Source organism: Rattus norvegicus, chromosome 4 (genome assembly GCF_021556685.1).
Source record: "Rattus norvegicus strain SHRSP/BbbUtx chromosome 4, alternate assembly SHRSP_T2T, whole genome shotgun sequence".
Classification (NCBI taxonomy): domain Eukaryota; kingdom Metazoa; phylum Chordata; class Mammalia; order Rodentia; family Muridae; genus Rattus; species Rattus norvegicus.
This window is the reverse complement of record NC_141537.1, coordinates 30,371,211-30,396,352: the sequence shown is the minus strand read 5'-3', so window position 1 is coordinate 30,396,352 and position 25,142 is coordinate 30,371,211. Positions and strand designations below refer to the sequence as shown.

At 43.3% G+C, this 25,142-nt stretch overlaps 2 long non-coding RNA genes across 3 annotated transcripts; one reads left to right on the top strand and one right to left on the bottom strand.

The window, feature by feature from the left end:
- The first annotated feature begins 715 nt into the window (after positions 1–715).
- On the top strand, positions 716–11,372 carry LOC120102227 (uncharacterized). Of its 2 annotated transcripts, none has more exons than XR_015686346.1 (4): positions 716–998; positions 8,422–8,723; positions 9,223–9,251; positions 10,227–11,372. It is a non-coding gene; the product is annotated as an uncharacterized LOC120102227 (long non-coding RNA). The 2 variants fall into 2 exon arrangements; XR_015686347.1 differs by lacking the exon at positions 716–998 and adding an exon at positions 1,202–1,290.
- Positions 8,691–12,030, bottom strand: LOC147994727 (uncharacterized). The gene is made up of 2 exons (XR_015686348.1): positions 11,382–12,030; positions 8,691–10,427 (listed from the first exon to the last, which is right to left on the bottom strand). It is a non-coding gene; the product is annotated as an uncharacterized LOC147994727 (long non-coding RNA).
- Between the last annotated feature and the right edge of the window lie 13,112 nt (positions 12,031–25,142).

Here is a 25,142-nt window from a genome sequence, read left to right as displayed (position 1 = left end):
TGGAATCGTTTGTGTGGCCCAGTGGTAGGAGTTTTATACTGTATCAGGAACGGCCCAGTTAACATTTAAAAGGAGATGAGGGAAAGAATGAGAAGAAGGAAGAGGTTTCCTCCCCTTCCTTTTTCTCCTCACTGCCAAGAAAGAAAAAGAAAGAAATCCGCCCACATACAGTCAGTCTGCACACACATGCATGTCTGTGCTCTGCCTCTGCATGCATGCTCTTCTGCTGGGTGCAGGTGCTACCCCAGGAGGAGCACATGCGGGCCATGGATGTCTGAATGTCAGCTTCCTTGTGCTCGTGGAAAGACGCAGAAGAAGCAAACAAGCGATCGAGGTGGAAAACATACAAACCTAAATCAAAAGCAAGTGGTCTACCACAAGGAAGCCAGGCGGACCTTGCTTTCTGTACACTCCACTCTTTCTTTGCCTCCCAGATTGATCTTTGAAATAAAATAAAGGAGCGTGGCAAACTAACTGAAACATAGGTAGAAATAATATATTTGGGTTTCAGAAAGAAAGAAAAAAAAGAAAGAAACAAAACCTGGCAGAGCATAAAAGGCCTCCATTGCATAACAACACATGTGCAAAGAATTAGAATAATTGCAGTGCACACATCGGTAACAGACAGAGTGAACAATGAATATTAAAAACACATTCCTAGAGCTGGCCCCGTGGCTTGGCAGCTGAGCACTGCGCAGAGACCTGTGTGCTAGTCAAAGGAAGCCTCCCGGCTTCCAGAGCTGTCAGGGCTTGGCAGGAGCTGAGGTGAAGCCCTTTGGTGTTGAGCTGAAAGGAGGGAGGCAGGTGGTGGGGACTATGCCGGTTGCTGTGACTTCTGTCTCCCCCTGGCAGAGCCCTCCGATGGCTTCAGGAGGGGTTCATGGAGGAAGCCGGCCTCAGTGCTTTGGGGCTCCAGTTCAGAGCTGAATCAGAGCCAGGCTAAGAAGGAGGAGGGATGCGGGTAGAAAAACAAACGCCAGAGAACAAACAGACAGAAGGTAATGCTGGGAACACCCAGTCAGAGTACTGGATGGAAACCCCAAAGCCTCTCCCCCAAGGCCAGCCTCCAGCGTGATCTAGCATGAAGTACTTTGTTGCTGCAGAGACACACTGGGGAAGTGTTTATCCTCTGTAGACTCTGGGCTGGGCTGTCTTTGGGCTGGGCAGCCATTTCCATTGCAGTCCTCATCATATGGTGGAGGGAGGGGGGAGGGGAATAGGAGGGAGGAGGACAGATTCTCTTGGTGGCATGTTCCAGAGCCTTCAAAGACCACGATCCGAACAGTAAAGGTACACAAAAATCTTTTCAAAGTGAATCCTTTTCATTGTCAAGGAAGACAAAGGCCCTTCTCTTAAGGATATCTTTAGCTTTGAAAGCTCATGCTCTGCTTGTCCATTGCCAGTCAGGAAACAAACTCTTGAATTCTAACAGCTTTGTCAATGAGAGAAGCCAGACAGTGGGAATCTCAAACTAGGATTTAGTATATAGAGTGAATAGAGGTCCCAGTATTCTCGAGCTCTGCTAGTCAGAACAACGCATTGGGATTGGTGAGGTGGAATTCAGGGGAGTTCCACATATTTGACGAAGCAAATTTACAACTTTATTTTTACTAATCTTTGAGGTTCAGGAGTCCTTTAATTACAGTGTAAGGTACAAACCACATTCATGCTAGTAATAATCATGACTCAATCATGGATAAAAATCGAAAGTATTTTTGGCAACATTTCAGTGATGATTTAAATGTATCTCTACCTTGGAATTACAGCACTTAATAGATTTGCTACAAGATCTTGTTATTTTGTTCATTACTGAACACGTACATATCTTCATGAAATACTTTTGATGATTATATTTCAATATAATTGGTATAATTAATATGGCTGCCTTTGGTGTATTATATACTCTTGCTCCTCTTCCTCCTCTTCTAGAAAGATTATTTTGGGTAGAGTTATATGGATCAGATGCTGCTTTGCTAGAGGAAACCATGGTATTCCAAGTCTTTATTCAGCAGACCTGGGGAGTTCCTAGACTCTGGGATAGCATGTCTGCTGGTCCTCTGCATAGAGGATTCCACAATGAGTTGACTTCATGGTCTCTACATAGGGGTGAAAGAAGGTCATGTGCATCCATACACAGTCAAGGACTAAGCAAAGGGACTTCTTTGTGTGTGTGTGTGTGTGTTTGTGTGTGTGTGTGTGTGTGTGTGAGTGTGTGTGTGTCTGTGTGTTTATCAAATGTATACATGTTGAAGTGAACTTTTGCATTTCCTTCTCATGATTTGTAGCACAGCTCCAAATTAGTTTCCTTACAAGGAAAAGAAAGTCTATAGATGCTAGCCAAGAACTTTTGCTACAGAATTGCAGTTGTTACAAGCAAAGAAGAGCTGAAGATGACTGGTTTTGTCAGTTTCTGTACCAAGTAGAAGACAAGCTGTGAAGGGGAGGGTGAATCAGACAACATGGTGTGATGGCTCTTAAATCAAGATGTCAGCTGTAGGAATGGACATCTGGACTGTCAGAGAGGCAGATTTAGAAAGCCCCTCATGATGTGCAGAGGTCTTGAGATCTTCAGCCTTGAACTCAATGGTTCATTGAACTGACCAAAGTCTAAAATCCTGTGGAACTCTTGTACCAGAGTAGAATTTCAGGCTAGAAGATTCTGGAGAGAAATAAGCCTTACGCCTATCTGCTTAAAAGCTAAGCCTCAGCATCTGGCTTAGAAAGAACAAGAATATTATCCTATAAGAAGATATGCAAAACATTAGCAATCTTTATAGGCATGCTTGAGAAAAGAATTCAGAAATAGTGTTTCACTAGTTTCATGAGTCGATAATATAATCTAAAAAAGTTTTCTCTCCTATTATCTGTTTATCTAGCTGTCTGTCTATCTGTCTGTCTATCTATCTATCAGCATCTGTGTTTAGTATGATGTAGATAATCTGCTACATTATATTTCTTTTATATATGAATCTGTCTCTTAACACTTTTAATCTGTCTGATAAGGTGTAATTAGGTCAAGTCTTTCAGGTCAGGACCCTAAATACTAGAGAGTGAAATAATTTGACAAATGTCACAAAGATAATAAATGGGAATTTTTGACCCCAAAGCTACTCTTTGACTCTAGATGTTTCTAATTATATGCACAAAGGAGCACTTGCAAACACACACACACACACACACACACACACACACACACACCACACACACACACACACACACACACACACACACACACAAATACCTTTGTAACTGAGTCATTTACATCGCTCAAGTAATTCTAAGAGTTGAAGAATCAAATTTCAATTTGGGAACAAAGTTGACATTGTGGTATCAAGTTACTTTGTTAAAGAAGACCATGGTTTCAAATAACTCCTGGATGATATCCTCCAGAAAGTCAGTGCCATAGTCAACGCCACTGTAACTGTTCTAAAGATGAACAAGGACTAAAGAAGGGGAATCCCCAAATCAAGCCAGGGCACCTGTGAGGAGAACCTGTCATCATTCATATGCCATGATCCCACCATGAGAAAACCAACAAATTTTAGGCCCTATCCATCAAATCATGACGAGCTTTGATGACTGACATACTGAGTCTTGCCATTGTTTTTTTAGATTCCAAGAAAATCCAATGCTTACCAAATTGAAGTTTTACTGCCCACAGAAGCAAATGGTATTCACCTCTGTCACGGACAGTTAAACACTATCTTTTACAGAGGACTTCTGCATATCTGAAACCCTCTCCATGAAGACATGATATTATGTTGTAGGCTAGTTGCTAAGGACATTATGTAGTAGTTTAGAATAACCTCCAAGACATTGTCTAACCTTGTTTTCCTACTATTCCAGGAGACTAACAATTGTTAAGACAGAAGGGGCTCTAAGGGTGCCCTCTTAATGTCTCATAGCTGTCAGAATGCAGAGGTACCTGACTTACAATTGGTTATGTGAGGCTACCCTAGTGTTCATGCTGTAGGAGCTATTCATTCAGTACTCATGACTAGGATAAGTTATAGAGTTTCAAAGACAAAGTAAATAATCTATGATCAGAAAATTCAATTTGTTCTTGAGGTGGAGAAAGGAATCCTGCCATGAAGGAGTCAGATGGAAAACATGCAAACCACAGTTTGTGGAAGAGAAAAAGAACATTGAAAGGGCTGGCCCAGAAACAGAGGCAAGTGCAGGAACAAACTCAGCCGAGTCAGGGTGTCTGTCACAAATGTAGGGGCAGCATCATCAATACCAGTCAAAATTCCAAGCTGAAAAACCAGACTCTCCTTCCAGGCCAATTGCTTGGATGAAGAGCTCTGGGAAATTCTTTCATGTAGAGGTGAGCTTGGAGAGGATTCCAGTCAAGTCAAAACCTCTCCTCTGTCAGTCAGGCATTATGACAAATGTCAGCGGACATGGCAGAGGACATAATTCGACAGGCTCATTGCTCTATTAGGCAAAAACAGATGAAATTGTCTCTGGACTTAGAAGTAACAATTCACAATAAGCACAGAACAGTTTTCACTACAAAGGATCATGGAGAGGTGTTGCGAACAATTAGATTTGCACTAGGTGCCTCCTCTGTGTCAAAACTGGCTTATTAATCTACCATAAAACCTGGCTGCTTTTTGTTTCTGTCTTTTTCTTAGATGCTTTTTTTCTGTATATTAAAGAAACTGTGATGTGTGAAATCAGTTCCTATGATGCCAAAGTTGTTTGTGAGAGCTGTTGCAGAGCTTGGTCACTGTTAGCCAGTCCACTAGCCACTTCTGAATAAATCAGAAAAGAGACCCTTTTCATCAGAACATAAAGATTGGTCAGGTGAGTTTAAGTTGCATCTCCGTTGTGTTCTCATTTTCTACTGGATGTTCTTGGGTAGTCCCAGGTGCAATAGTCTCGCTCAGTATAAGGTGAGTTCTGCTGCTGCTGAAATTCATAATGCATCAGGGTGCGTGGCTCATGTTGCTGTTGTTTGGCTGTGACCTGGAGGTTGTCTACAGTGTTTCTGTGCGAGGTAGGATTTCTTACCTCCAGTTCCTGCTCATCTCTGCTTGAGGACATTTTAATGGCTTCAGGGATGTACAGAACAAAGCTGGAATTGGGGCCCAGAAGCAATTCTCAAGCAAAGGGCATGGAAGGAAGCTGGTGTGTGATTCTCTCAGGCTCCTTGCCTGTGGGTGAGTTCGTTCTGAGTGGAGTCCCCACAGTCCTCAGAAGGACTGTGCTGCCATTGCCTGGAGTGGTCATCCTCCTGTTAACACACCCTCTGCTGACGACCTTCCCTTCTTTGCTTTACTTACAGTTGTGAAGTAAAAACTTGGGTCTCAAAATTCATAGCCCACATGTTTGTATTAGGGCAGGGCTTTTGGAAGATGATAGATTTTGAAATGGGGTTAGTGTCTTTATATGAGACTGCAGAGAGGCAGAGAGCTGTTTCTCTCCATTTCCATAAGAAGCTAGCAGTCGACAGCTAAAAATAATTGACCAAATCATCCTGATACACGGACAAGAGATTCAGGCTCCTAGACTGTGAGAAATAGACCCATGGTCATAAAATCTAGCCAGTGTGTATCATGGTGCTCTAGAAGCCCAACACACTGAGGTATTTCCTAGTTCTTTCTTCATACCTCCTAGGATCCACCTCTCAATCATTGCCTATAAAAGCCTCTCAGTTTACTTTCAGAAGAATCACAATTAAGATCCTGGGACTCTTTACTGGAATTCTAAGTTTTGATTTGAAGAAACTTCCAATGTTTAATCTCCTTTGAGTACTATGTGACATTCTTCTGGAGTAGACAGCCATTTCACAAGTCAGATAGCATTCAAATGTGAACAAATCATACCGTCGGAAGAGAAGAAGCAACCTGGGAAGTTGACAGTGATAAGGCAATTGCAAATAAAGAGAATAGTCTTAACAGAAAAGCAAGTGGTAAATTCCTGCAGTCATCAGAGTGTAAGGAGAGGGCACAAAATGGGATGTCCATGCTTGCTAACATTCCTTCAGTGCATGGGGCTTTGGGTGAAAGAGGTCTGAATGAAGGATGGGCAAAAACTCAAGTTGTGACCTTGACGGTAGATGCTTGCCAGAGGCTGGCTAGAAGAGAAGCAAATGGCTGTCAGCAGAAACACAGTGTAGGGCAGGCACTGTTCCTTCATCTATTAAGCTTTGACAGTATCCCCCATATCTGGTAATTCAGCTTAAGCACTGGTCGTTTATAAATGTCTTCAGGGAAATGTGTTGAGCATGGCACTAGGCACCCCTTCATGAGAGACTAGAAACAAAAGGGGCACAAGTTCTATTCATGAAGAATTTGGCAGTCTAGTAGAGAACATAAAATGGGCTAAGGACTTTGGGATAGGTCAGATCCATGCCCACCCACTACCACATGACTGCCAATCAGATGTAAGCATCTAAACATGCTTGTAAGGTTTATTTTACTTTGTGTGTGTGTGTGTGTGTGTGTGTGTGTGTGTGTGTGTGTGTGTGTGTGTGTACACATATACACATGCATGAATACAGGTTCTGGCAGGGGCCAGAGGCATCAGATTTCCCAGAAGCTAGAGTTATGAATGGCTGTAAACTGTACCACATGGATGCTGGTAATCAAACATTTACCCCCTAGAACAGTATGTACTCATGTTCTACTGGAACAGAATCTGTTCTTAACCACTAAGCAATCTCTTTGCCTCCCACCCCTTAAGATTATATTTTCTATACATTATCTTTCAAGACACTGTCTTGCATACACTAAGAGCCCAAACACTGGGGTTTGAACTATCCAAGGGAGACTCTTGCTCTGCCACATAAAGTTTCCCTGAAACACAGAGATGTCAGAAACCTGCCGTGACTCTAGACTAAGGACAGACTACATAGAGTCAGTGGTTATAAAGTTGGTTGACCATTTCCAAGTAAAAACATTCTCAAGGGGAAAAAAAATGGAATCCCTTTGCCCCCGGTTGAGTTTTAGCTTCTACTTTGGAGATGTGTTCTTTCTTTGCTCTTTCTGAGGGATCCCCTGGGTTTAGATTCAGATCAGACTTGTAAACCTTTTTAAATGGCTTACTCTTTGAGAACTGTAAGTCACAGCCTTCCCTTGACATCAGTGACAGGAGCTCATTTCGCTGCTCTTTCTGCTGCAGAGGGACCGGTTGTTAGTTTATTCCTCATTGTTGTTCAGTGCTGACAAACACAAGGATGCATTTGATGATGGGAAACAAAGACAGGCAAATGCACCCTATTTAGGGAAGCCAAGCCTCCCAAAGAGAAGACTAGAGGCTGCCAAGTAGATTTGTGTTTTAACTTGTAATCCTTCTTTCTCCCAGCTTGTAGCCACCTAACTCTCTTTCACACCCTATTTTGATTTTCATCTGTCGTAAATCATAACAATGCCCTCAGGGGATGCTCCATGTATGTCAGGAAGCACCAAGAATTTCCATGAGGGTCCTTTATGGAGGCTAACCCTTTGACAGGCAGAGTTTCCCCAGGGTTCTGGCCAGGCCACTACCTGAGAGTAGAGAACCGAGCCTTTCATTAGTTGCTGAACCTTAGGAAATTGCCATCTTTATGTGGGTCAACAAAGCCTTGGTTAGAAGCAATTTTACATGGTTCAAACCAACAGTTTGGCTGGCCAATTAGTCTATCACCTAGGAAAATAAAAATAAACCTTAAAACTTTTCTTCTTTACTTTTCCCATTTTGAGCCCTGCCCAGTCGCTCCCTTCTCCTCTGTAGCTGTGAACACTAATCTGCTCTACACTCCCAGCTGATGTATTTGAGGCTCTGCACCCGCCCAAGAGCTCTAGATTCTCGAATGAACACACACACACACACACACACACACACACACACATAGAGCGCGCGCGCGCGCGCGCGTGCGAAAGAGAGAGAGAGAGAGAGAGAGAGAGAGAGAGAGAGACCATTTATATTTTAATGTGCTTAACATGCTCAATGACTGGACACTTCTAACCCTCCCAGGGGCTAGCACATACTCCCCTTCAATATTCCTCAGTTAACACTTCCTAAATCTATATTTTATTTTTGCTGCCCTGTTCCTTCCAGTCAGCCCTCCCATGAGGTTACTTCCTCTTTGTACCTACATTTCAGCCTTCTTACCTTCCTGCTCCTTCACAGCATGGTCTGTCCTACACCCTTCTCATGGCAGAATCCCTTCTTCCTCAGAGTTTCTTACCAGGGAATCCTAAAAGTCACACCTCTTTCATCATGCCTAGCCATTGGCCACTGGCTCTTTATTGACTCAGTCAAGAAAACCAACTGTTGGCAGGGACCCATGTAAGCACAAGTCAAACCCCCAAACACTCCTCTCCTCTTTTTCCTCTCCACTTTCTGCCTTTTGAGTTTAACCTTGGTGTTGAACTCCGTGGGTGCAGCAGACATGCTGCATGCAAATGTTTAGCAAGAGCGCTCTCTCCACAGGAAGTCTTCAACTAGTCTTGGTGCAGGAGTGATGAGTTGAAGTCCAGCATATTCTCAAATCCACCTCAGAGTCGCTCACCTGGACTATGCTACAACCTTTCCAGGAGGCTTACCCAGGATTCGGTGCATCTGCAACCAGTCAAGTTCTGTCTTTCGTCATTATGCTCAGAAACCGTGTTGTATGCAAAGAAGACGTCAATAAATGTCAACCCACCTGCTGGGGAACCGATGACAGAGCGAAGTGCAGATGCCACGAGCATCAGACTTAGTGAACCAGTGGTTTTTATTTGGGTTATTTAAAGGTAATTATGGGAGTGGAAACAGCTATATTTCTAAAACCCCACTACAGCGTGTGTGTCAGCTCACAAAAGTGGGAAATCTGGAGCATACTATACAAACTGAAGGCAGTTCAACAGGTGGAGAGTGCCCTGCTATGTGACTCCGGTTGGACTCTCTTCTAAGAAGCTCAGGTAGCCTGAGAATGTCACTTAGGAGTCACATGCTTGGGGATGGAGAGGTCTAGTGAATATGGTCAGTTTCAGGGTCTTCCTGAAGCTTTTGAGTTTTTTATTTCCGTGGGACACTTCACCTCCTGTGTCTCAACGAGTTTCTCTCTGAGATGGGTGATTACTCTCAGAAGAAGTTGTTACACAGCAAGCAGGAAAAATCCCCTTTTATTTTCAGTGTTTTCTGCTCACAGACTCATTCCACTTCTCCAGCAAATTTACTGTACTCTAAAAGTTTTGACTTTTGGAAAGCAAAAGTCAGCAATCTTTAGAGACTCCCTATTTTTTTTTATAGGTGGCAAAAAGGAACTTTCCATGGAGCAGGTGAGAGCTGAACCATCTTAAGTTGGACAGACATGATAGAGGAACATGTGGTGAGGGGAAATACTATCGCAAACTACTTAGCTACAAAGAGAATATCTGGTAGTGTGGTAGGGCTCAGAAATGTAAGGGAACACCATCTCCCTCCCAAGGTCCAGCTTCCACCCGTGCTCCCCCACCCCACTGGCTTCCCATGTCCTGGAACAATGAAGTCCAAAGGGGATGCTCCTGGAATCCCTTTACAAACTCTTTAGGTCTCTGGCTTTTCAGAGGATATGAATTTGTTCAGCCCACATCCAGTCCAAGAGTGAAGCTGAAGAGAGCTTTCCAGCTTTCCAGCAACTTGTGTTGCTTCCTACCTTGTCTCGAATGGTCTCTTACAAATTAATCCTAAGAAATGAGCAGGGAAGATTTCCAGACACCGGGGAGCAGAGAGGACTGCCTGAAGGTTGTCCTTTCCAACTCCCACAGTTACAACCCCCACCCCCACCACTACCCTGACCTCTAGCTATTCAGACTTTTTCTTTTAAGGTAGCTTCAGGCTCACAAGGGCTGGACCCACACAAGTAACAGAAGGTCCCCAAACAGCAGACATGGGGGCTGTCGCTGAATCTGTTGCCTTACTAAGGATCCTGGTTCCCCAAGCTGGACTGCCTTGTCTGGCCTCAATGGGAGAGGATGTACCTAGCCCTGAAGAGGCTTGATGTTCTTGGGGAGGGAGAGGACACCGGGGGAGCTTCCCCTTCTTAAGGGAGAAGGGAAGAGGGAATGGTGGAAGGATCTGTACGAGGGGGTACTGGGAGGAGAGAGGAGCAGTTATATTGGGTTGGAAAGTGAACGAAAGAATACATTTTTTTTTAAAAAGACAGCTTCAGGCTCCTTGCTAGTCTTTTTTTGCTACCTGTTCAAACACAGGGGCAGCACTAGCTTGTATTCAAACCTAATTTTTTCCGCTTGGCTTTGTTTCCTTGTCACCAGGTGGATGAATGATTCGGCTACCCGAAAAGCCATCTTCTGAAGCCCTGCCTTTTTTTATGCACTACTGACGGCAAATACTTCAAGATTGAGTCAGAGCCGCAGTCTCTGTGGAGGTCGCCCGCCCTGGGCTGCCTTGTCTTCAACGGTGCCCTTGCCAGGCTGCTGAGGAAGCTCTTGCTCGGTATGCTGGGAACACACTGCCTGTTGGAAGAACATCCCATTCAGGAGCTGCGGTCTGTGCCAAAGCTCGACAGTCCCCACAAAGGCGCACAGGGGAGACCCAGAGAAGGAAATGAAGAACAAAAACCCAGAGCCTGGCTGACACACACTGCCCAGGAGCCTTCTGTTACAGCATGCTGTCTTCTGGCAAACGGACAAACAGACACAGGGCCACACAAGAGGAATACGTTTCAATGAGGAAAACTTTGTGCCAGATAAGAAATGAGATAGAATAATAAAACTGGACAGAGATAGTCTATGGAGTTAGGAAGTCATAAAATATTTATGGGGAAATTCTTCGCTTGGGGTTAAGAGTCTGAATCTCGAAGAAGCTTGGAGACAGGATAGGGGGCGGGATGGGGGATGTTTACCGAGTTAAGACACGCTCCTTTGTTAGTTCCTCAGTGTGTAAGAGGAGGTTGAAGAGCGTTTGGCCTGATGTGAGGGAAAAAGCTTCAGAGAAAAAAAAAAAAAATGAGGCAGGCCGAGTCTTGTTGGTAGGACCAGGACGTGAGCAGATGAAAAACCTACTACAATAGTCATAATGAAGAAATCCTTTTCCATAGTCAGAAGGACTGGGAATGTGGCTATCTGAGCATTTAGTCTCTGTGAATGAGAGAGGAATCCAAAGTGGATTCTGGGCAAAACTTTAGGAGTTGAAAGATACACGGCCTCATCTCGTGAATGTGGCACTCAAAGGTGCTGAGCAAACACAGGAAAATCTTTTCTTCATATTGATTCCATTTCACAATTACACAATTGCCAACCGTGAGGTCATAGATTTTACAAGCTTTTCCACTTACAGGAAAAAAATACTTGAGAGGAATTTCTCTTCTTTCCTCCTAGAGACTTGATTTAAAAAAAAAAGTTATTGAATTTGCTCTTTGACAATTTCATACGCATATGAATTATATTCTGATTACTGTACCCTCTTACCTTTTCTAATTGTCCATGTCCCTTCCGTCTTCAGACCTCTTCTGTACCTTCCCACGAGGCTCTTTCCTATATTCATGATGGGTTTGTTGTTGTTGCTTGGTGTGTTTTTAGGCCTGCTGACTTTAACCTGGGTTATCTGGGCGACCATGGGTTTGGAACCATCCAGTGGAGTCTGATGTGTTCCAGGGTAAGCTGGTATTCACTGGGAAGCATTTTCATCAGTGAACCACTCCCCTGAAAGTGTCTCTCTCCTCCATAATTGACTATTTGGCAGGCCCAGTCTTGTTAGAGGCTCACTGTCAGCAGCCACAGTTGATTTGAGACCACGACTGCAGTGGTCCTGCCATGCCCAAATTCTGGCCTTTCTCCCTTATCTTCTTCAAGAGATTTAAAAGGAATGTTTATACTGGCTTTCAGTGTTTTGAGGCCCGATTCGAGTCTCTCGCCTACTTGGTGCCCAAAACAATCATTGCAGGCCACAGACTAATCAGCTCGGGGATAATTCTTGGCCTCTATTCACAGTGGATGAGTTGATCTGAAGGTTAGCAGGGCTTTACCTGGACTCCACCACCCAGTGCGTCCAGATCTCTACTACTATCTTATCCCCTTGACATACCACTGAGGCTTTCGGGAAAGTCTGCCTCATACTGACAGCTTCCTGGGGCAGGTCAGCCACCAAGAGTGACAAGGACACCAACAAGATGTAACCTCTTACTATAAAAAGCATGACCCATGTGGAAAGGAATGAACAACCGTGGAAAGGCTATTTTTATACATAATATAGAATTTGAGACTTCTTTTCAGTTCATTTAAAAAATGTGAATCAAGTCCAGGCATAGGAATTCAAAGTTCCGCCTGGCTTAGAAGCCGGTGCCTTGGAATTCGCCACCGACGAACAACACACCTCTTTTCTTCATTGCTGGGTCCCCTGGCCCACTCAGGCCTTGGGTGACAGAGTTGAAATTTTGCAGGCTGAGCATACAACCTCAGCGGGTGCTCCAGCATGTAAGTTGTGACGTTGGGAAGGTGGCTTGGCCATGCTGAACGCCAAGGATCTTGTCAGTGAGAGGGGCGCTCCGGCTTTCTCAATGACAAGGCTTCCATGTGAAGATCAACAGGGAGCGCAGAAGCCGAAAGGGCAGAACTCCATGTCCTACTGAAACCCAGCATGAGGAATTCCAAAGAACAAAGCCTCCCTGCCCAGAGCGGCCCAGGGACTGTAAAGACGTAATGGTACAAAGGGTAGCATTTTAGGGCCTGTTGAGCGTGCCTATGCCGCTCTGTTTTTCAGAGGCCTGCCTGTGAGTTTTAGAGTGCTTTTAGATGTCTTAAAGAGGCACCAGGTCCCCTTGCATTCTGCTGCCTTTTGCTTTGGGAAGCACTTTTGGGTCCCTGTGATGGACCGCGCGGGGGGCCCAGTTTCTGTGGAGGGCAGTGAGGGGTTAACTCCCAGCTCCTCTCATTCTTCCCAGTAATTGAGATTTTTATAATTACTTTCATCAAAGATAGGTTGGGAAGGCCATGAAGGAAAAGAAGTACTTGATTTCCACTGAGAAATTTCCTAAAACCCAGGCCCTACATTTTTCAGATTTCAGACGCAGTAGATCAATTACGTTAAAACCCAGATGCACGGGGAGGGGTGGGCATGGGGGTGGGGAGCCGATTTGCCCTAAAACCCTTTGTCTTCTGCTGAAGAAATACAAAGGCAGCGAAGTTTGTTTCTATGTCCCTTTGCCCTTCGATTAAGTCTTACATTCCTCTGCCTGTGCCAAATTTAGGCAGGTTTGGAGGTGGGGAGAGTGGACACTAGGGAGACGTTTATATTATTTTCCGCCCAAATCTCTTCTTCTGTTTTTACTGCGGGACTCTGAGCTCTGTAGGCAGGAGGGAATTTTGAATGAACTCAGCTTTTAGTGACCAGGAGTGGAGACATAAAAGGAGCTTTTCAGCCTCTCTGGTTACAGAGATAAGTACAAAGGGTTACCGGCACTAAGTCTGTGGTAATAGCTGCTATAAGTACTGACCGTGATTTGAATCTCCCGATAACCAATTCTGGGGAGGCCGGAATATTTATCAAGCTATTAGGAGAAGCTGTTTCTTGCTGATAAGATGCCTACAACTGATGAGGTCCACCTGAAGACAGGGACGAGGCTGGTCTGGATTTACAGCCATTTGCACGGAGAGCAAATAAATCTTGTTTTTAAGAACAGCACGAGACATTCATCAGCAAAACTATGCCATACCCCGGAGCAAGCCCAGGGAATGCTAAAAAGAAAGAGTGGGTGAGCACCCTTGTGTACAAGGTGATTGGAGGCTGCACTTGGGCTTGGCACACGATGCTGGAATTTTATTGATTTGGAGGCTAAGGAAGAAGGGGGTGGGACAGATGAAAGGGATAAGTTAAATGAGGGGATTTAACAAATTAAGCCAGCCATCTTATAACATGTGACTGCACAGCCTTTCTTTGGTATTTTCTACAGTGGAAGATGCTCTAGTGTAGTCAATACTGCAGTCTAAGCGAAAATAATGCCAGAGGGGCCATCTACCTGCATCTTGGTTTCTGCCTATATCCTTCTGAGACCTCACCTTCTACATTTTAGCCTGGCCTTGCCTGGCCCAGCCTGGCCTTGCCTTTTCTCCTTTCCTCCCTTTTCTCCTTGTATTTCTGCCCTCCCTCCCTGCCCCTCTGCCCCCCTCCCCGTCTTTCTATACTCTGGCTTTTACAGATATGAATTAACGACTTCCAACTTTGAAAAAAAAACCTGATTATTTTAATTAGCTTTGAAAATTGGAATTTTCTTCTAGATTCAGTCTATTTCTAGACATGAAATCTGGGTTCAGCAGAAGCTCTGGGTAGACCCCGACAGTCTCCAAGGGAACCTCTTTCTCCCCACTCTTTGCCTGATGATTTCAACAGCTCCTAGATTTCCTTTTAATTAGCAGGCTTTTGCTTCCCTTGTTCTAGGCTCAAACCATCCATATCCAGCATTTGCCCAGAGGTTCCTATGAGAAATCAATTTCTGATAGACGCTGGGGGGTATGCAGGTCTTTTTATTTCACTGAGAATGTTAGATTTTTATCTCTGGATCAAACTAGGTCACCAGAGAAGTCATTGTTTGCCTCTTACTGGTTTTCCCTCCCCTGGATGACTCATTTTTACTGAACTTATAAATGCAAATTCAGTGTTTTGCTGCAAGGAAGCCTTCGATGTGCTTGGATCACTGCCTCCGGTTAATAGCTCTCTGTAACTTGCTACTGTTAGAGTGGAGGACTCCTCTGACCAATCATGTTTGTGTTCTAGGAGAGTGCTTAGTTCCCCTGTTCAGTTAAAGTGTGTGTGTGTGTGTGTGTGTGTGTGTGTGTGTGTCTGTCTGTCTGTCTGTCTGTCTGTCTGTCTTGGGGCCACCTTAGGTAAATGCTTGTGACTTTCATTGGTACTTAGTTCCACCCAGCTGTACCTTGTTCTACACACAGGTAGCAACAGGATGGCTGTAGCCAGACAGTCTGGATTTGAATTCTGCTTCACTCTCTATCCCTTCTGCCTTAGTCAGGGTTTTACTGCAGTGAGCAGACACCATGACCAATGCAAGTCTTATAAAGGACAACATTTAATTGGGGCCGGCTTACAGGTTCAGAGGTTCAATCCATTATCATCAAGGTGGGAGCCTGGCAGCATCCAGGCAGGCATGGTACAGACATAGCTGAGAGTTCTACATCTTCATCTGAAGGCTGCTAGTGGAAGACTGACTTCTGGGCAGCTAGGAAGAGGGTCTGAAGCTCACACCCACAGTGACACACCTACTCCAATAGGGCCACACCTCCTAACAATGCCCCTCCCTGGCCAAACATATACAAACCATCACACTATCCCTGAGGCTCTGTTGCTTTAGCAGAGACAGTGATGGTACCAGATTCACAGGGTGGAGTAGAGCTTTAAGATATAAAGTGTTGTGGCTATGGTGGAGCACGCCTGTAGTCTGAGCATGTGGAAGGCTGAAGCTGAAGAGCTTCAGTGTGAGGCTAGCCTGACAGACCTGACCCTGTCACAAAAAAACCAAACAGGAAAACAAACAAACAAACAAACAAACAAACAAAAAATATGAAGTGCTAAAGATGATATAGAACAAGTTTAATATAAAGGAAAAAATATGAAGTGCTAAAGATGATATAGAACAAGTTTAATATAAAGTTTAATGAGGCTTTATTAGCCTGATTAGTCTCTCAGCAAATTTTTTTTTATTCCATCCACATTAATCAGCCAGTTTAGAATGCTATGAGAAGGAATAGGGATGTGTTCTAGAATGTGGAAATTTAAACGGAAGACCCAAGGTGACTATCCATTTAAAGCTAGTTGACACTTCGAGACTCTAATTTTTACCTAGCCTGATAGGATATTTTTGATAACACTATTGTTGTCTGCATTGTTTTGATAGTTAACAGCCATCTTTCTACTTCATGTGGTCGTTATCTCCTGATTTTCCCCTCCCTCTTCTTTCTCTTCCTTCTCTTCTTTCAGAGACGGTGGGGGTGTGTGTGTGCAGGTCTCATGCAGCCCAGGCTGTCCTTGAACTCATATGTGGCCAAACAGGCTTACCCACCATGCTGCACGTTCTTAGGATCAAACATGCTAGAGATCAAGCGAGGGTTTCAGGCATACTATGTAAGCACCCTACTGACTGAGCTACCCTCCTGAGCAAATCCTGATTTCTCTTTAATAGTGTGCTCAGAGGTAAAGCAATTGAAGCAACTTAATGTTAGGAAGAATGCTAAGAATTATCTAATACTCTCTCCATCCTCATCCTTCCTTCCTTCACATCCTTCCTCCACTCTTCCTGAGACCGGAGCTCCATGCAGGCTCCTGCACAAGCTCCACAAGCAACCTGGCTCTGAGATGAATTCCTAGCCCTCTTTTCACTTTTCACTTCCACACAAGGTGTCCCTCATTTGTCTAGGCTGGCCTTGAATGTCTTATCCACCTGCCTCAGCCTCCCTAGTTGTTAAGATGGCGCGAAACCTGGCCCCGTTCTATTTATAATGAATGCCTCTGGCATTTTCAAAATGTCAGTGATGCCCAGGACAAAAGACATCCTGAGTGCAAACTTGGATTTTTGCTACCGCACTCATAGTAGCATATGAATAACGGCCTGTGAGTGTCAAGTCAGAAGCCTCTCTGCACAGCAGCTGTGGGTCTTTCTCTCACGAACCTCAGTGAGTTGTCTCTGTCCCCGAAGGGCTGGGCTTGGCTTCAAAGGGAGCAGAAGCTGAAAGAACGGTTCTTTTATAATATGCCTTATTCCTACTTGGTTGCACATCTTCCAGCACAGACATCTCAGGCACCAGGTACTCTGTACAGTGCTTGCTTTATAGAAGAGCCCTTACATCAGGCTAAAGAGATAAAATATTGGACCAGTGAACTCCCTAAATCATTAGCACTGGATCCACAGGTAATGGGTTCAGCTTGAGGCTGTTTGGAGTCTGTTGTTTTTATCTTCCATCCCCAGGACTCCCTGTTTAGTAATGACCTTTCCCTGCACAGGACAATGTTGCCTATACTATGTCCCCAGAAGACTGTTGTCTCTTCTTTCAGATGTTCCAGGCCTCAGGGTTCCAGACTCTCTTCAGGGGCAGAGAGGTAAAAAAATACACACATAGCTGTCTGATCTCACTGCTAACAAAGTGATCCCTTAAGACTGATTTGGCACATTTTTTAAAAATCTGTTATGACTATACAGTAGCTCATTTGACTTCATAGATGAGATGTATAGAGTTGTATACAGTTTGGAACAGGGCAAGGCTACTTGAATGGCTCCCCTAATCTAGCAGACTGATATTTTGTTTGTGAGTTCATTACAATAAAGGGAATAAAAAAAATTTTAATCTGTAACAAACTAAAGGCCATAAACTTTCCCTTTTCCATAGAATATTAAATTGATTCATTAATAGACCAGCAGCACGTTTCTTTCTTATGCCAATTTTGGGTGGTTTGGCCTTGCACCCTATCAGCTCCTAGAAAAGTTACGTTTTAAGAGAAGTGAATTTCCAGGTCTCTTGACATGGCACAGAAGACAGTGTGACGGTTGGATCAGTTGTCTGGTCTGGTGTTGTAACTTCCAGGTTTCACTGATGATCCGATTTTAGTCCAACTCTGATTCATTGAGGAATTACAAGCTCAACTTGCACAAGGATTTCCCAGAGACTTTCAGGAAAGGAAGAGAGATAATTTCACCAAGAAGGTATCAGCTAGGTAGGCTAGCTGTGCAGCCCAGGGTGGAGATGGGAAACTGTAAATCTTTGAAGTAGAGCAAATCCCATTCATTAAACTATCAAAGAAATTTTACTTCATGACATTTGTGATCATAAGGGTGTGTGTGTGTGTGTGTGTGTGTGTGTGTGTGTGTGTGCGTGCGCGCGCGCCCGCGTGCACATGTGCACATGCACATGCATGTGTGTTATTCGACTTTTCCTCTTACTCTTTATAACATGCACATTATACAGTTTGAATATACAATATCAGGTGAAACATATGTTTCTGGACTAGACTCACATGGTCAGCTACTATGATCTCTGGATTGGGGTTTGAAAAATCTCTATTGGCCATTTAGTTTAATTCTCTGGATTATACTGAGAGACTGTAGAGGCTGTGTTTAAGGAGTTATCTCAGATATACAAGATAGTAAGTTAATGTGGAGCGAGCTGGGCTATCTGGTTATTTAACCCAGAAGAACACTGAACCAATAGAAGGTGGAGTGAAAGCAGAGGAAGGAAAGAGCCTGTTCTGAAGAGCTTCAATGACAAATCCTTCTGGAGATGAATACATATGGCTAAGCACTGACCAGGGGCTAATGCAGCGAGCGTGGTAGAGCCATTAAGCAAGTTGACGAATGAGTTTACCTTCAGAGATTATCAAGTATCAGAATACTTCCATTGTGACAGAAAACTCAACCCAAATTTCTTTGAGTCAGGGGGGAACTTATTTCTGGAGATAATGAAATATTCCAGGCACGTCTCGTTTCAAGTAAAGCTTTGCTTGACAGGATATCAGGACCTGCTCTGGGGATCTTCTGGTGTGTTGGATGAGTTCTTACACTTCATGGATTTACAGGTGGTTATAGCAATTATTTACTCTTAACACGTTCAGTTAAGGTTAAGATATTTTGTTAAGAGCCCAGCCCCATAGATTCTGAAAGAGAAATACATTTTCTCTCATATGTGGAAGCTAGACTTAAAAATAAATAGAAAAAACAAAGAGGGGATATTTGGGAAGAGGGAGGGAGCCATGAAGGAGCAAGAAGTGGGATGTGGGGTGAACATGACCTAATCAAATGATGACCAGGTAAGAAAATGTAGTAAAAGCTGAGGCCAGAACTCTGTAGGTAAAACACTTGCCTCACAGGGATGCCTGCAATGTCAGTACCTGGGAAGTTGCTGCACAAGGATGTTGAGTTCAAGGACAGCTGGGGCTATAGAGCGAGACTTTATTCTTTTAAAAATTAATAACTGCGCTCATTCCTTTTTTTTCTACTGTTGTCCCCATCTCCCTATCTCTCTTGTCCTCCTTCTCTTCTCTCACCCACATATTCCTCTTTTTTTTTCCCTTTCCAGTTCTAGGGGTTGAATTTAGGGATTTGCACATGCCAGGCAAGTACACAATCACCAAGCAACCCGACCCCATCCCCATTCCTAAGGAGTAGTTTCCTGGGATCTCATCATCCCTGGTACTTTTCTCTGACCCAACTGCTGAATGGCTCTGATTGGCCAGTGTAAGTCACATGGTACCCATAGATTAGGATATGGAGTTAATCTTTCTGTTATGATTGTAGGATTAAATGGGTACTCAAATCAGAATATGGCAAATTGGTGGTAAAGGAAGTAGAGTGGACAAAAGACAATGAACCAAAATCTTGTCTCTATGATATATAACATAGCCATGAGTAGTAGCGATAAAGGGGAAGTGTATTAACACAAGAAAATTTAAATAGCATTAAAATGATGCTACACCCCAGTGAATGAGTATTAGTTTTATGTGTATGTCTTTTAAAATCATATACATTCTTCAGAGAAGATATAGTAGCTAAAGCCTTACACATTTGATGTAATGGAAGACTTTGGGTACCTCTAGAAGACGTTTCCAACTAGGTACAGAGCCATTACTGTGAAAGCATATAAGTGTGCTTCTTTTCCCCTTGTTCTTACATTTCTCATCTTGAACATGAGTACTTGTAATAAAATCCAAACAAATAACCTTGGAAAACAAAAATAAGCCATCCCCACAGCAAGAGGTGATTTAGAGAGTTCCCCGGACTGTACCTGGCTGGGAGACGGTCATTCTCTCTTTCCTAGACTTCAAGGGCATTTATGAGAATTGTACACATGACTGAGGGTGTGGTCTGAGGGTAATATACACACAGTTGATAGGCCATGAACATCCAGGCAGAAGTTTGTGTTTTTCACAAACCGGAGGAGAGATGCTTTTCTGGATCTTCCTGGATCTTCCTCGATTCCTTTCCAGCAGAGCCAGCCCTGACCAGTGCTGGAGCCTGCAGTCCTACAGCACTGATGGGCACAAGCATTTTCATTGCCTGGAACATGTGCCATGGTTTTTCCCCTGCTTGCTCCATACTTACCCTTCAGACTCGACCTTCCAAGGAATCCTCCCCATTTCCCTACCTAGCACTCTTACCTAACCTTCTCCCTTTTTTCTTTTCTTTCCTTTTCTTTTATTTTTTTTATCATAAACTATTGTACCTTTTTCCATTGTCCATCTCTCAACATGAGGACTATGCTCTTTGCAGGCCACTGACTTCAACTTCTTTATACCTTTCCCATAGTTCCAGCACCTAAACAATGCTGGCATACAGAAGACTGGGGTGTGCTTGTTGACTTCTATTGAGAAGAATAGGGTGTTTTGGAAGCCAACCATCCTACTTCATCAACACAGACAGTAATACGAAGCATTCCTATGTAGCTTGAGTCTCTGTACCGTCCTTATTAATGTGGAAAATAAGGCTTACTGATAGATCTACTAACATGATTTCAAAGTAATCATGGGAGTCAGTCATATTTTGGGATATTGAAACAGTTCTAATAAAACCAGAAGATACGAGGGTTTTCTATTGGTAACAAAGCCCTACATATGGTAAATTCCTGTATCTATTCCTGTAAATTTAACCAGAGGCTAATGAAAATGAAGATGTACCATTTTCCCCACCTAAGTACATGTTTCCCTTGACTTCTACCTACAGAGTTCTTATGGGGACTATTAGGAGCCTCTCTATAAAGTCCTTAAGCTCCATAAATCTGGTAGAATTGAGACTGAATGGTAGAGCAGTCAATAGAACTGTTATTTTAATTGATTGTGGGAGGATTGTGAGGCCAAAGCTTAGAAGAACTGTATACAGCACATCGACAGAAATGAATTACTTTTTATTTAAATAAATGTTTTTGCCATTGTAGAGTTTTGAGCTGAAGATCTTAAGTATCATTAAGGAAAGTTCTGACCTGGTAACCCACACATACTGTTACTATGATGTTTGGATGAGTGAGGGAGTAAACGTTTATAGATTGAATGCTGTTGAGGGGTTGAACTCAGCTAGGTCAGGACACATAAGCTATGCAGGGAACTTAGGGCATCAGGCAGCTGTCTTCTACAGTATGCTACACAGCATGCTACCACCTTCCTCTTTGACAGGAGAAGAATCAATTTATCTTGAGTTTTACCTGTTCTAGCAAATGTCAAAATATAAGATCCAATATTCCTGGGACACTTAGCACCCTGACATTATATTTTATCATTACCTTTGCCTTTGTGGTTTATGCTAAATTTCATGGGTGAAGAGGCTTTCTAGTTCAGAAAATTGTGAGAGAAGGAAGAGATAGATGTTTCATTTTTTTCATATCACCTTCTTTCAGAAAAAGCACACCATCCTGAAACAGAAGGTCTCCAGAAAGAAACAAAAGTTCAAGATTGACTGTTTCACTTCAGCTCACCGGGAAGACATTTGTTCAACTCAAAGGGCTACAGAAACCCACCTGTGATTCTCTTCAAGTTGGAAAAGAGGCTGTGAGAGTGCATGCATCCATTTCAATAAGGGTTTCAAAGAGATGTTTAAGAATTTACTTTGTCCTATGACCCCAGGACAAACTGTGATCCTCACACCAACTTTCTTTCCACTCTTCTCAGGTATCATTAAGAATTTAGAAACATGGCTATAACTTAAAAAAATTTTTTTTCACACATTTTGAAGTGGAGTTACACTTAATATGAGGGTCTTATTTCTTGAGTGTTTTTGGTAATATCTGCACTGGCAAGGGTAATATTTTTCTTTAGATCAATCTGACACATGCAAGAATGAATATATAGGTTTTATCATGCTAGCGACAACTACTATGTATACACATACATGCACACAGACTGACATACAAACAGACGTAAAGACATGTAAAGTTGTCTCATACATTTTTTCCAAAACAGAAATGTCTTTTGATTATAATTACTTAGAGATCAGGGCCAGTGTATGCTTTCTCTCTCTTGACCCATGCTTTTGATGATCATTATAGTATCCAATAGGGAGTGTGGAGATCCTGACCTGGCCCAAAGCATCACACATCTTTTCTGACATTTTTCTGAGGGAAGTATCATAGCCATAGCAGACTTCATAATGCAGAAGTGTACAAGTCTACTCTGTAGGTAGGGGAGGAAAGTTGGCCAAAACTGTGAAAGGTCTTGACCAACACAGTGCACTCTTTGGTTATCATCACAGTTGACACTCCAAATCTGTAAGCTGAACCATTTAACCACTGTCTTAGTCAGGGTTCTATTGCTGTGAGAAGATACCATGACCAGAGAAACTTTTATAAAGAAAAACATTTAATTGGGCTGGCTTACAGTTCCAAGGTTTAGTCCATTATCACCATGGTATGTATGGCTGCATACAGGGAGATATGGTGCCAGAGAAAAAGTCAAGAGGTCTAAATCTGGATCAGCAGCAGGTAACAGAGAGACAGAGCCACTGGTTCTGGCTTGAGCTTCTGAAACCTCAAAGCCCCTCCAACACACCCCCAGTGACACACCTCCTCCAACAAGGCCACATGTCTCAATCCTTTCAAACAGTGCCACACCCTATGAACCTAGGGGGCCATTTTTATTCAAACCACCGTAGCCACCAAGGCCTGAAAATGAGAAGAGAAATCCATCTGTACTAAACATGTACAATGGAGTTTAGTAACTATCTGTATCACTTTTATATTGTATTAGATACTATAAGAAATCTAGATATGATATGTGCATGGAAAGTCCTGGGAAGATTCTATGCAAATTATAGACCATTTAACGCAAGGAACTACAATATCCATGAATTCTCACATCTATGACACCTACCAAAGTCTCATAGGTACCAAATCATGACTGTACTTTATTTGCATCCTGTATCTATAGAAGTAGCACCCAGATTCAACCTGTTGGTAAGTTCAGGATTTCTGAAACATCAAGTAGCCTGTGTAGCATATCAAAACATGGTTCTTCCTAAGCCAGAGGCCTACACATTCGAAGATATGTTATATTCTATTTATACATTATATATAAAGTGAAAGGGAGATGAAAGAACTCGGAACATATTAACATTTAGAAAGGGGAGGTTTGGAAATTCATAATTCTGGAATCCCTCTGGACAGGGCTGGCCTCCTTCCCTGAGGGATAGAGTATGTACTCATCAGATTGATTCCGCTCTCAGTTCCTTACTTCTCTTACCTCCTGTAATGTGGCAGGTGAACACTCCAGGGAGGACTGTGCCTCCCCTGAGCACTGAAGTCAGCTTACTCAGCCTGCTGTTGATTTGCTTCTGCTGCTGCCTCGAGGGTGCTATAAAACCACAGGTGACTGTTTAGACCAGGGTATGCTTTCCCGGACAGCACAGCTCTCCTGAAAACGTGCTCGACTCCCTGGGAATCTGAGTCCAGTTACACATGTGCTAAGAGCTCTCTAATAATATTTTTCTCTATATGTTCCTAGAGAGTCTCCATGGACCCTCACCCTTTCTCTACTTGGTGTGAGTTCTTTGTATTTGTCGGATTTTGGAACAAAAGCTGCTCTTACTCTCCTTCTCCTGAATGTTTTTGCCTGTCTGGAAGGAGTTATTAGGGCTATTCTCTGGTGATTCACTGCTTTGCATGTGGTTGTCCCATTGTTCTAGCAACGAGTTTTGAGTGGACACCCCTGCCTTCTATTGAATCGTCCTTTTTTATCTTCTATCTCCCCTTCCTTTCTATACCCTCTCTGCCCTATTCCTTTTCTCCCCTTCTTTCTCTCTCCTTCTTTGTATTCCTTCCCCTCCCTTCCTTCCTTTCCTCCTCTCTTCTCTCCCCTCCCATCCCCTCCCTCCTTCTTCTTCTCTTCCTTCCTCTCTTCTTCTCGTGTAATTTCTTCCCCCCTCCCCCCGGGGCTGGGGACCGAACTCAGGACCTTGCGCTTCCTAGGCAAGCGCTCTACCATTGAGCCAAATCCCCAACCCCTCCTCTCTTCTTCTCCTCTTCTCTCTTCCACTTCACTCCTTCTTGCCTTTTCTCTCCCTCTCTCTTCTTCCCCTCTCTTTTCTTCTCTCCTTTTCTCTCCCCTTTCCTCCTTTCCTCTCTTCCCTCCTCTCCTTTTCTCTCCTGCTCTCTCCCCTCTCCTCCCTTTCTTCTCCTTTCCTCTCCCTTTCCTTCCCTCCCCATCTTTTTTCTTCTCCTTCCTCCCTCTCCTCCCCCTTGTCCTCTCTCTCCTTCTCCTACTTCTCTTCTTTCCCCCTCCTCTCCCCATCTTCTCTCTGATTGTTATTTTGAATTCAGATTCACTAGTCTAAGTAAAGCTGTTATTTAAGCTAGCAAATGTAGTATATATTCTCCCCAGAAAGCCTTAAGTAAAGAAGAAAGACAGCTGTAGGATTCCTAAAGGAGTAATCTTCTTGACTCCCTGAGCTCCCTATACTTCTAGCTTGGACTAGAAATGTCACAGGCACAATGAGACATCCTCACCCTTACATCTTTGCAGCACCATTACAATAAACATAAAAAGAATGTAAAACTGAACACTACTTAAATTTCCATCAACTGACTGTTAGGGAAGGACATGTGACAAATATACACAATGGACTCAGCCACAACAGCATGTGAGATTCTTTCTTTTGTGACAACGTGGAACTAGAGATCATTATAGCAAATGAAATAAACTATGTACAAAGGGACAATAGACTTATGAACATAGTCACTTGTGAAATGTCAAAGGTCGATTTCATAGAAAGTGATGGCTTCCACAGGTTTGGTTAGGAGGAAGGAAGGTTGAACTAGAAGATAAAATTATGAACGTTTTTGCTACAAAGAAACAATGCTTGAGGAGATAGATATATTTCCCCTGATTTGAGCATTATACAATAATGGTGTTAATAATGGAATTAGTAATGGTTACTAATGAGAGTAAGGGTCAGTTGGCTGGATTTCCTCTGTGCCCTGCACATGCTCAGTTGCTACTCAGTCATGCTATGATAAACACAGACAGAACACTCACCAAGAGTTATTGCCTCACTTTAAGATCTTCCTCATCTCCATAACTATGAGGGAAATAAACTTACATTGTACCTGGGCAGCGATTATAACAAAGCATGCGTGAAGTCACAGATATATTAAGATAAGACCCAGTCACCTGTGCATACCTGAGCAATTCTGTCAGATATTAGTTTGTTTTGAAACCAAACTGTGTGTGTGTGTGTGTGTGTGTGTGTGTGTGTATCT